Source organism: Anopheles ziemanni, chromosome 2, assembly GCF_943734765.1.
Source record: "Anopheles ziemanni chromosome 2, idAnoZiCoDA_A2_x.2, whole genome shotgun sequence".
NCBI lineage: Eukaryota > Metazoa > Arthropoda > Insecta > Diptera > Culicidae > Anopheles > Anopheles ziemanni.
In genome coordinates, this window is record NC_080705.1 from 67,387,733 (window position 1) to 67,400,837 (window position 13,105).

General features: G+C 44.8%; 1 protein-coding gene across 1 annotated transcript in view; it reads left to right on the forward strand.

Annotated features, from left to right (window-relative positions):
- The first annotated feature begins 475 nt into the window (after positions 1-475).
- Positions 476-13,105, forward strand: part of LOC131281307 (mediator of RNA polymerase II transcription subunit 1) — a 45,676-nt gene continuing 33,046 nt past the window's right edge. Inside the window, exon 1 of the mRNA XM_058310585.1 lies at positions 476-641. The gene's annotated coding sequence lies outside the window, so the exon portion shown is untranslated. The remainder of the gene's footprint in view (positions 642-13,105) is intronic.

Consider the following 13,105-nt stretch of genomic DNA (forward strand, 5'->3'; position numbering starts at 1 on the left):
ACTTGCAGTGCACAGGAAAAAAAAGTAACGAAATTGATCCAGCATCTGATGTGAAATGTGAAGTACGAATAGAAGAAAATAGTAAAAATATCACCCGATGGGGGCGACGCGCGATGGCGCACAAAATGTGCCAAAGTGCCACACGGTGCCGATTATGTAGAGTGCCAACGTTGTGCGATAATAATGGTTCAAAGTGTTGTGAAATACGCAACGAAAAGTAAACGGAAAGATAGCACGAAACCTGCAACACAGAATTCAGCTTGAAAGAAGGTTAAAAAAACGAATGATTCCTCTAATCACTTCGTGGTGGCGCTGATAAGGAGTGTAAACATCGCGGAGCAATTTACTCCCGCCACTGTGTGTGTGCGTGTGTGTCTGTTTTGGTGTTTTTCTTCGCTTTTTCGCATTTCCCTTTAAATCCATCTCCCGGTCCGCGACCGTCTGTCAAAACGCTGCGCGTGGAAGTGTTCGACCGTGAAAGAAAAGCACGGCTTTCTGCGATTGTGCTCCGGCTTTCTCGTGTGCTGAACTTGACCGGGAGCCGATAGTGGAGAATCGAATTCGCGGGGTCTCTGTGGCGCTGCTAGCTGAGAAGGAAAGTAGACGAGAGAACGATTGGCGCTACAGGACGGCTGTAAAAGGTAAAAGGACATACACTTTCTCCATTTCACCCGGCACGGGATACAAACCAAAGCTCCTCGATTGGGTTATTGTCTGTGAATTAACGAGAGAAAGGGCGTGGGTGATATGAGATATGAGAGACAGGTGAGAGAGTCTTGCACGACGGCTGATCCTGTCGAGTATATCCTTGACCTGAATGCACTCCGTGGTGTTTTTTTCTTGGGGGTAACATATTGTATGCCGAAGTCGTCGTAAATTTGGTAAGGGTGTGTTGACAGGGTACATGATTAAGTTATTTTCCCATTCAATTCGAGCGGATAATATGACGATTATTGGTTTGTCTAGCCATCTTGAAATTGTCTTTAAAAATAATTTTGCAATAGATCGAGGCTTTACGAACTTTCGATACCTCGTTAGTCTTTATCTACACTATGTCTGTATCTACTCAGGTGCCTTTCGGTTCATATTTACTATTTCGGAATTATATGTTGTGTAATTCCGATTAAGATTCATGAATCTGAATGATTCTTTGCATCGTTTTAGAGGTTCATGAATCTTTGAATAAGAGATTGGTGAATCCCAAAGATTCTTTGATATTAAACGAACAGAAAATAATACCCAAAAATGGGTAGAGAGACTCCTGTTTTTGTGGTCGCATAATCAACGCCAAGGAAAGAATCATCGAGATTTGTTAATGATCCATGAAAGATTCATTCGGGTTTCGTAAGATTCATCAACGTTTAAATATTCGAATCCCCAAAAGGTTCATGAGTCAATCTGAATGAATCTTGCCTAAAGATGCAAAAGACACAATAGTAGTAAACACTGATTGGAAAAATGATATTCGTGGATGCAATTATTTTTCAAATATTATTTTAGGACAACACCAGATAGAATCCGTAACATATAGTCACTATATTTAGGCCAACGACATCAACGCAGCAGTCTTAATCACCCAAACCCTTAACGTAGTTAATCAATGCGGCTGGAGGCAGAAAGATAGCTCGTGTCAAGGTAAAGGAGTATAATGTCGCTCTATGGCAGTGGTGATTGCTTGAGCCCTTTGGAAACCCCCATTAACACCGAGCCCTCCGTAGAAGAATGCCCAGTGTGAGTGAACGAAGCGAAGGTAGCCCGCTACTATCACCTGCTAGTAGTCGCTCCACCCTACGCTGGGCCTGGGCAACAACAGCACGCAGTGACTAATGGTAAACACCGGTCGGGCTGTCAAGGTGACGGTTCGCCTCGGCCAAGTCTTGCTGGCTTTGGCCGGCCTGACTGTAGCTATTTACTATCCATCGAGGCGGTGGTTTCACCCCCAGAGGGCTGTTGGCCGTACAAATCGCTGTTCCTTCGACGCGATCGGCTTCTTTTCGACGATGGCTGACTTTCCGAACATTTGGCTACGTTTGGTGGCTTTACGGTCGAAGACATCTCAAGAGGAAGTTGTTTTATTGTTGCTTTATTGTTTTGTTATTTTAATCTAACACTAACTGATGCTCTTGCCAATTTCTTCGAATGCAAGTATGGAGTATTTTGACGAATACATGATTCTAATATCTAGCCTCTTGAATGCGTTAAATCGCGTGAAACAACACGTTCCTTTCTATGGTATAACTATTGTGGTTATCAATCTGTGTTTTAATAAAACACACACACAAATGCAATCGAGTGGACACCTCCACAAGACAGTTAGATTGAAGTCGTATCGCTGTGTTCGTATTTCCATACCGTATCAAGACAAGGAATAGACGACTTCGCTCGTAACTAAGCAACTTTTGCAATCGAAAGTCCCCAAGATTGCTGCTCTACTATGTTGGCTTTCGATGACTGAATGGTACGGACATCTTTGAATCCATTTAATTTTAAAGAAACCATCATAATGGACCGTGGTTTGCATAGCCGCTATGGCGTGAAACTCTCGTGAGGTGCTGTGCGCATTGGTGCCCTTGTCTTATGCAAGCATTAACCAAACAGCATTTTGGGGTCAGACGTAACGATTTTTGTTTGTGTAAACCGATCACGTTTGTGTCCGGAGCATTCGGCATGCAGCCACCGTCACACCATCGCCATCATCGGTGTCTTCGGCGGTTCTGTTTATTAGCTTCAAATGACGACGTTTTCACCCCGACGCTTAGAGGCGAAAGTCGCAAGATTTGTCGTGTTTTTGCCGGCACGTTTGTCAATCACATCGGTATGGCACTGGCGCAAGGAAGGAAACTGAAGAAAATTATGAAAAATCCCTCCCTGAACGGACACTGCTGTAGAGAGCCACTTCTTGTGGTTTGCGTAAGTAAACTCTGCGTACGGTGTTTCACCGTGTTGTCGAAGCCAATTCAAATCCTCTCCCTTCTGAACTGAACCACGTTAGGAGGAAAAGTGAAAGTTTTTCTGCGCGTTCCCTTTCCCCCGGGTGGACCACCACGTCGTTCCGCGACAATGAATTAGTTTCCGGTTTTGACGCGAACTACCATTAAATGTAGCTCTTAGGTTGGCGGTTTTGTAGCAGGGAGAGAAAATGCCCCAACACCCAACCCGGTTGCTATAGTTCCGCTATGTTCCGCTCTGAGGTGACGAGTTGGACGCAAAAGAAAGTACTTTTTAGTAACGCATTTTCCTGTAAAAAAGCAACCCCTCGGGCGGCAGTGGACTGGAAAGAATCTTTTCATGCAGCGTAACGAAACCGTACACGCATTGCACACGAATTGATAAGTTCCACGTTAGTATAGTTGGTAATAGAGAGAAGAATTTCACAGTGAAGTGTTATTTTATCTTTGACATATTTACAAGGACTATGCAAGGGGAATCAATCATATGCTAAGACCGGGATTTGCACCATCGACGAAGGTATTGAAAGCATAACACTCTACGACCTACGTTACCGATATGGACGAAATGTGTCTACCTAGATTTCAGTTTGTATTCAAAAGAAAAGTTTGAAGATTGATTTATCATCTCAATATTTCATCTTAGCTCATTTTAATTCTTAATCTCACAAGCGTCAAAATATTTAAATTTAAATTTTCTTGTTATGAAACAGATAAACGCAATTAATTTCTTATTCTACATCGTTTCACAAAACTTTTCAAATTGTTTTGCCCTTTCGGCACTCTCATTTTGTGCACTGGAACTGGATAAGTATATTACCCAGGGCCTGCGTGTCGGTCGTCAACTGGCAGCTTTCGTGCTTACCAAACCGTACAGCCTACATACACCGGGAGAAAGTTGTCCACAAAAAGCTGCTGAAGAAAGAAAGGCACGTCGCACTCTTTAGGTAATGTTTGTGACGCTAGTACTCACCGGGACGTACGAAGTAGTACTGACTATTGTTGTTTTTTTTTTGCTGTTTCGCACACGAACGTGCCTAAACGCTTTCCACCGATCAGGTCCGGCTGGTGTAGGTGTGTGGGCTAGCGTTGATGTTGGTGGTTTTGGTGGCTGACGAAGGTTTTTATGTCCCCATCTTCGCGGGCTGGTCATAAGTGGTGGGGGGGGGGAGAGAGAAAAAAAACAAGAAAGAAGTAAAAAAAGCATATATGCTACTAAATGCAAATCTGCGGACACGATGTGCGTGTGGGGTTGGCTCCAGAGTCTAAACGGACACTACACGGTACGCATACACGCACTCAGGTGGGGCATTGCGCTTACGTCAGCCTCCCCGATCGCGATGGGCTGGGGCAGCAAGGTGTGTGCATCTCTGTGCTTTTCCTTTCTGTTTTTTTTCCTCTCGTTTTCAATGCGTACGCTTGCTGGCATGCACTCGGACGGAATGGAAATGTAATGTTTGTGATTCAACGGGTTGTACGTTTTCAGGCCGAGTTCGTTGCCTTCTCGAACGCACGAATCCACAGCATCACAAGCGTGGTGGTTGGGTTGGCATTGGTGCGAGGAAGGTGGCTTCGGGACTGACCGCTTGTTGTGAGATAAATGCTATGCCTTTGAACCTCACTGGCGTCGTCGCTTCTCAATTTCGTCTGTTTGTTTTGGTTTTCGGCATTTGTGTTGTTGGCCAACAGTGACACAGACGGGCACACTCGCGAGGCTGGTGCCTCGAATGAGCTCATTTCTGCATATTTTTGTGGGGGAGCAGTTTTCAAAAGCACTCCTGAAAGCGTTGGTATTATTATATTGCTGAATGTCGATTCGTTTTTTAAACGAACAATATTATTTTATTGTTGAGAAAGAAATGCGCAATTTATTTTGTTTTACAGCAAGCATATCCACGACGTAATTATTTTTGTTGTTTTTTTTTTTGGAAATATTTTTACTCGCGAGCGTGTGTCCTATTTTTCTCCGCTACGTAGAACGTAACGCGCCGTACCAGTACCATGTTTACTATCATTTTAGTGCACACGGATGAGTCACAGCGAGGCGTTTGAAAGCATTTCGTTGCTTTTTCTCACGTTTTTAGTCATCGTGCGGTTAATGGCGTCGTCTGTCGTGTGTTCTCCGTCGCTGTAGACCGCACAGGTTCACAAGTAGAATTGAATCCAAACGGGATTACCACATTTTCACTCGATCGAAGAAAAACAAACCACTTGCGATGCATTAGGAGCCGTCCAGGAAGTATGTTTTGGTTGTTTATCGTTGGGTTTTTTTTGCTTTAGAAACACTTTTGAAAAGTGGCCAATAAAGGCCGAGTGGCAATCGGTTGGCAGATTTGTTTTTGCGACCAAAAAAACAACACTTTTTCGGGTTCGAATCGGTTGTAATCGATGGACGAGCTTATGAGCAAAAACTGTATGCAAATTGCAGTTTCAAGAACACAGTACTACCCTTGAAACGTGTACACCGGCACAGAAAAGACATGTAACCATTCACGCAGGGTGACTCCATCGTTGCGTAACGAGTAACGGGCAAACCTTCGCTCATCGTTAACGTCAGCCAGTGAGTTATTTGATCCGATTGTTTACAATATAAAGACAGAGGCGACAGTCTTAAATATTAAAAATTGAACAATTTTTGAAACACAGTTTTGGCATAAAGTAATGGCCAATCGGGCTTCGAAAACATCTTCCAAATAGTGCCTTAAAATGGTAGCGCAGCTCTAATGGCTCTCCACACGCGCGCCCCCCTTGGGAGGGTTGTTTTTCCTTCATCAGCTTTGTTGACAGCTTCGGACGTATATATATTTCACGTGTTCATTATAACTATTGTAGCTTCCCAAGGGCGCAGGTGTGTTAATCTGCTTCCCTATAACATTTTTCTCCTTCCAGCAGCGCTCTGGGGCCGTTATATTGCCAGCCGGAAGACTACTTGGCCCGGTGGTGTTTGTCGCATTTTCGCCGTCTGCCCTTGCCCTCTTGAAAAGCGGGCCCATTTTATGACGCTGCCGATCGCCCTCCTTCGCGGCTTCAAGAAACTACACACTAAATACACTACACACAAGCGCACAAAACACCATAAAGCTTCTCGTATGCTAAACGATATCCCCCCCCCCCCCCCCCCCCCCCGACGACTATGTATCCAACACACGGGGTGTGTGGGGACAACGTCGTTCCGTCGACCTTGGACTTGAGTGTTGGTGGGCTGAAGCGTTCGTTCTCGTTCTGTTTGTTTCGTTTTGCCTCTCCTGCCTGATGGGTATGTTTATCTTGCGTGTTTTGTTTTCCTTTTTTGCTTCCCGAAGCCACACAAGCAGATTTTACGCGCGAAGCATTCTAAATCTGACTGATCACCCAAAACCGTGCCCAAGCCCCGTTTGCATTCTTCCTCCATCTCGCTCCAACACGGATGCAACCTAAATCCACCGAATGTGGGAGGCTGCTTTAGGCAACTTATCGGGATTTTCAGAAGGAATGGGAAGCAATCTGCTTTATTTCGATCCCCGTTTTTTTCTGCTTCCGGAACACACCGGTGACTAGTGCTGTTGGAAGCAGAAGCACAGTTGCGCCCCGAACGTGGCAAAGTTCCAGCGAATAAACTATCTGCCGATGTACGTTCGCCTCATTTCCCGGGATAGGTAGATGTGCACAATTTATGCGCCCTTCACGACGAACGTGAGCTACTATCGAGCACGTAAATTTGGAATGCATTCGTGGGATTTGATGTTGCTACTTAAAATTCATGACTATTTTAGCAAAACGATTAAGTATAAAGCGAAGCGGTTTATCCGTCACCGCACCAGCACTCGATTGGAAAATGGAAGCAAACTGAATTTCAAGATTAAAATAGCTCCTATTACTACCGCACCGTTACGTAATGTTTGTAGGTTCTTGCATGGAACGGGGGTGCACTATTGTGCGATCGTCCCCGTGTTTGTTCTGTCGACGAAGACATCGACGCTAATCTCATCGTGTACTAATTTGATTAGCAACGACACTCCGTCCGTAATTCGCGCTTTGTCAATGGTGGACAGCGACTGTGACCCTTTCGGCTTTCCCGTATGCACCCCGGCATCCCCTGCTCCCCTATCGTTTTATCCTCACAATGCACCGCAGAACGGTTCCAATTAGTGCATGCCGTCGTATCACGATGCAACGCGAGGAGGGGGTGCAGTGGAATGAAACGTGACCGATTTGGCATCGGGGCGAAACAGCGAACGCCGAGCCAACACTTGTGTGTGACATTGAAAAATGCCCGAGCGGATTACCATCGATCGGGGGTTTAAAGCAATCCGCTGTGTGTTCGAATAGCTGGAAGAACGGAACACACATGTCGATGATTGGTTTTGGGTGGGGGTTGTGAAAATGTGGCTGGGGGAAATTGGGGGAAAGCAGTACTCCAAATTCCAACGTTAGCTCGTGTGGCCCCGAAATGCGGTTTTTGTTGGCACGAGCATATTATGTTCACACGTGTTAATGTAGCATACGATAGGGAGCCAGCACTTTTAAGGGTGGAACGTTGTTTGATCGAACTGGATCAACCCTTTTCTATAAATCAATGTGATTCTTAGTAAAAGAAACTAAGAAAACATATTTGTTGGTTGTTCAATACGAGTTAATCCAAACTGAGTGAGGCTTTAAACGTCTTCTCCATGAAGTCTTAACATCATCCTTTCTTTATTATCCCTTAAACGCACTTTATATGCTTGCTTGCAAATAAAAGGAAAATCTTCACGAAAGCACTTTGTTTGAGGAAAATCATACCAGAAAAAGCATCATTAATGATGAACCAAAGCCAACGTAAATCCTGTCCCCGTTAGCGTTTAACACCTTGTTGACGGGAGACGAAGATCTTCGTCTGTTTTTGACTCAACGTTGAGGACGGAAAGACGGACATGTACGTTGTACACATACCACCTTGTTGGCCCCGGTGACAGCAGCTAGTGTTGAGAAAAAAACGCCCGTCAACAAAGTGTTAATTATCGCCACATCCGTTTACGAGATGTGAAAAATAGTTTCACATTTCCCAACACTTCCGCCTCCACTGCCACTTTTCATCCGCTTTGCTCAATGCGAACGGTTGTAAAAACCATGATTGTGTACTATCTTTTCCTTTTCTTTTTAATTGATAAAGTAATAAAGTCGCCGGTGTTTATTTACAGCGTTTCTTTTTTATACTTTCTGCTGGTCCTTATCCTCGACACTGAAATTTTTACTATGGAGCGGTAAATTGAGACTGGCCGCATTCATTTCATTATGGTTGCTTGCCGTTGCTTCACTACCATATTTATAATAATTATCAGCGTATCTATTATGGTGTTTCCTCTTTTCAGTGGGTTGACATTTAAGCAAACTTGTATTTATCGTGCGCAATAAAAAGCATACGACTTTCATTTAAATTTAATTTAAACATTTTTGAAGACCATATAGCTCGAGCAGGTCACGCTACATTTTAACATGCAAACCAAACCAACCAAACAACCACCGATCGTTAAAGGTTAATTTTTAATTATGATCATCTCACTGACCTGCAGTTACGGTGGTAACGTTCCGGCGGTGGTGTGTGTTGAAAATACCTTTTCTTGGTCATGTCTCAAGTGCGCGGCCGAGGGTGTGTAAAAGTCGTTGAAATAAATTTCTCTCGTTGACGTACCTGACCCTATCGGCGGGTCCAACCGACCCTTCGAACGCTGGCTGGCAATATTTATGCACACCTTGCGGTTGAGAAGAGGGAAGAAGCGTGGTGCAATACCACGGGTGGGAGAAGTGGCGTTTGCGTAAACCCGGGACCGAAATGCGTCGTACGCCAAAAAAAAACGCCTCCGCTGGCATCGATTCAAACTATAAAATTCCATTTAGTAGCCCATTTTGTTGCTGGACGATAATTTTACTGCCATTTCTTCAAACGTCTTGAAGACGGTCAATGGCGATGACCCACCCATAGGCCTCATTTTACTTGAATGACGCAGAAACGGCACCGACAGGGGAGGGCCATCGGGGGTTGTATTATAATTTTGGGGTTCATTTTTCGTACCGCTTTTTTTTCGCAACCCACTGTTAACGATTAGCGCCCGGTACCGGATTATTATCCTGTCCCATATAATCCGACCGCAGGGATGGAAAGTAAATTGTTCAATTAACCGAAATAATGCTGTTCTCTGGGCGATGCTCCTGTGCAACCACCAACCTGCCTGTTGGTTCGCACTTTACCGTAAATGGACGGTGCCACTCAGTGTATGTGCACCGTTGGGAAATGTCAAGTCGCAGAGAGCATCACGCGGGGCTCATTCATTAGCATGAGGCAAAATTGGTCCTTTCGGATGGAACCGGCGGCCGCAAGGTACTTTGGCGAGGAGTTATTCCATCCTACTCGCTCCCGGTTGCGTCACATGAGGTTCGCAATGCTCACGCTCAGCTTCGTGTTAATATTAAAATGAAAATGTTCTCCGTAATGATTATTAATTGGATGCTTGAACGTAGCCTTCTCTTTTTTGTTTACCTTTTGTAAAATAAATTTAACAGGAAAGTGTTTGATGTAAATTTCCCTACGGGAGTTCGAATGAAAAACAGAATCATAGGCATGCGAAAACATAAAAGCAAAATATTGGTCTTTTTTCAATGCTTTATGGTGTTTGTTTTTTTATTTTGTCTTATCGCTATACATTTTTATGACTCTTATCTGTTAATTGAATTGAAATCGTCTTTCAAGTAGATGAGACAATCAGCATCTTTGAATCGGTTCAAATGTTGAGAAATTAACCCCTCTTCGTAATCTTTATGCTGGTTAAATCCTGCAGCATCATCGTTTGGTAAACAAGTTTTTTATTGTCCTAAAAGAAACCCAAGCTCTTCCACTTCTTCATGAATAGCATGAAAAAGTGTTGCTCTAAGCGAAACCACGTGATGGTTGACTTCAGTTTTGCATTGGAACTGACTGCTCGAGAGTCCATCGCGCGATTTCGCGACCGCGTGTCCCCGTTCGATGCTGCGTGCGTGCGTGCGTGCATGCAAATTCGTTCTAATGCTAATGGCCACGGCAAGCAATGTGGTTGTGTAGGGTGGTGTATGCTGTTTTTTTTTCTTATTTCGACCTAGCCAGTCCTCCAGCTTCGCGCGCGTGTTGGTGAAGCCCGATTAGAGTGCACCGCACGCTGTGTGTTTGCCGTGTGTCGTCGTCGTATGCAAATGAAATTGTTTTGCTTCCACTTCCACGAGCAACATCATCTTTTCACCATCATCCTAGCCACCTCCCTCTGATGTGGGGGGAGAGGGGAGGGGGTTAGGCAAATTAGCACCAACAGCGATTCGGTTTCGCTACGTTCTGTTCGCGCGAAATAAAATGCCTTCATCGCGGCCGATGCTGAACGAATGCTGATCGGATCGATTTTGGGCGTGTGTTGGTACCGACATACGAGGACGAATTTATTGTCCCCTCTTTCCTGAGACTTCATATTTTTATTTATTAGAAAGTTTAGTACATTGCAGCATACAACGTGTGAAAATAGTAGTGTTGTGCGTGCTTAGTAGGACTGAGTGATTGAGTTGAACCTTACTAATGAATGATTGATTTAAATCCTAACGGATAGTTTTTGTTACTCGTTATCGATTTGAATCCTTAACAGGGATTCGAATCCCAAAAGAATGAATGAGTGAGTAAAAGAGTTGCTAGTCGTCATAGAGATTCGAATCCCAAGTAAAGATTCGAATTTTAGTAGAGTTGTCCAAGTAGAGATTGGAATCCCAAATAAGGCTTCGAATCCCAAGAGTGAGTAAAAGAGTTGCTACTCATCATAGAGAATTGAATATCAACCTGGGATTCGAATCCCAAAACTGATACTTTATATACGAACTAGATTTGCATACATAGACAATTTAGGATTCTAATCCCTATTTGAGATACGAATCTCAGTTTGGGATTCGACTCTATGGGGCTACTAGTAACTCTTTTACTCACTCTACTTGAGATTCCAATCTCTATGATAATTGGCTACTCTTTTACTCGCTCATTCGCTCTCTTGGGATTAGCGACTTAAAGATTCGAATCATTGTAATGATTGATCTTTAAAATGAGTTGTTATTCTCATCACTGGAAAATAGCTTCATCAGATTTGATCGTTTATTTAAGCAAAGATCAATTTGTTGACTTGCATCTTTCGCAAACATTAAATGTCTGGAGCGACCATGATCTTGTGACTTATAAACTTAGCTTCAGAAATTTTCAAGAATATGGGTTTAAAATGGCAATACTTAGTTTTCCCTTCCATCAGATAAAAGTCAATTCTGTTTCTGGATCACAACCTCGGATATCCAGCTCTTCAAAGCATATGTCAGTGACTTACCCAGCTCTTCATATTTATTTTAAATATTAAAGTTTAGATCAATCAATCTAATACTGATCTAACTCTTACAGATCTTCATCTTAGTAATCTTCTTAGTAATTTTTAATAGTTTATTTTATTTTACCTTATTGCCTTCTAAATATCAAAAAGCTAGGATCCGTCATTTCAAACAGAACCGACGTTCTGCGAACCAACACTCGCTCTTACTCTCCAGTATGACACCATGGGATATCCGAGAAACGCCTTCCACCGGTGCTTGGGCAACGCGATCCGTGGCAGGGTTCAAAAAATTTTGCACTTCCCATTTATCATTGGCATTCATTAGCCACCCCGCTCACGTGGAACCTTCCTTAAAAAGGCGAACCATTGATTGACCACGACACGCCAAAGGCTCCCCCGCTCGTGATTGTGGGGGTGAATTGATACACGAGTGGGTGTTTGGGATTTTCTACCGGCCGGCTAGAGTCGTATGGGTTTTGCAACTTTGGCGGACCAAAACAAGAAACCGGCGTAGACAACTTTTTTCGAAAGGTGCGGCTCTTGCGTTGCGGCTAGATTGTCGTCTAAAGATTGAATGTCAAATGAGCCGCCACCGCCGACGTTGTGGCGCGAACTCTTGCGGGGCAGGATGCACACCAGTTTACACCAAAATATCAACGTTCAGCAGCTGCCAAAAACCACGTCTTTCCCGTACGTCATCTTTGTTCCTTTTGAGGTGCAAATCGATGCTTCCACGGTGAAGCATTAGCTATTCTACGCTCGCTCGCTGAGTTTGCGTGTGCAGCAAAACAGCCAGAATGGCCGGCGACACATTGGAAGTGAGTGAATAAATTATTTATATTGCTACAGGCGTGTATCGCGTCCATCGTCGCTGGGCGTTGTTGTTGGGGCTGGCAATCGTGGAATGATAAAAATGCTCGAACCGGTGACGCAAATCTGGCGCTCGAATTGAAGGTCGCGTAGGCATTGTGCGCGCCACTGTTGGTTGGAAGTGCCGTGAATATTGATTCTTGGAAGAGTCGTGCTGAATTTTGGTCGTTAGCATCGCTTAGCTTTACTTCTTCATTCTGGAGTGCATCAGGGGCGAGCTCTTTTGCGCATCTCAATGTCACTGATGCGTGGCCAGAAATAGATCGAAATCGGTTGGGCTCATCGACGGTGAACCTTCCGGGAACGTTCTAAGTCGCCAGGGTTGAATGAGCACGTGGTTTATGCGTGTAGAGCCCCAAGCAAAAGCCTCTCGTTGGAGTGCACGAGGGGGGGTATAAGGAGGTCACCGGACCTCCAGTGCGTGAAACACGCGGCCACAAATGTTGCCGGCTGCATGTCGCATGGGTGTTTTCGTGACTTATCGCATGCGTCCACCATGAGCCTCAAACCCCGCTCGAAGGCGCTCCGTTCACGTGTTCCGTGCTTGGAAAACGTGAGCTGGCCGCGGAAGAGGAACTTCACTACCCCCCTCCCCGGTGACGAGTGGAACGGGAATTCTCTTCCGAAGGAGGGTGATTTTCTGTTCCTTCCGCTTCCCCTCCTCCCACTGAAATTGCCACCCAACCCACCCATCCAGTGCCATCAGAGGTTCGCGACAGGTGACCGGTGACGACGGCGGATCGGCCAGTTTTGCATGCGATGTCGGTCGTACCGAGCGGGCTGGATTTAATTGACCCGCACGTAAATTATACCCTCTCACCCCCCCATGCGAGAATGGGGCGTTCGTAAAACCCCTCCCAACGGGTGAAAGGGGGGTCACTCAGTGGGGACGGGTGCAAGAAGCTCAGTGCAAAGTCTAAAGATGAGTGTACACGTTCACCTCAAAGGTTC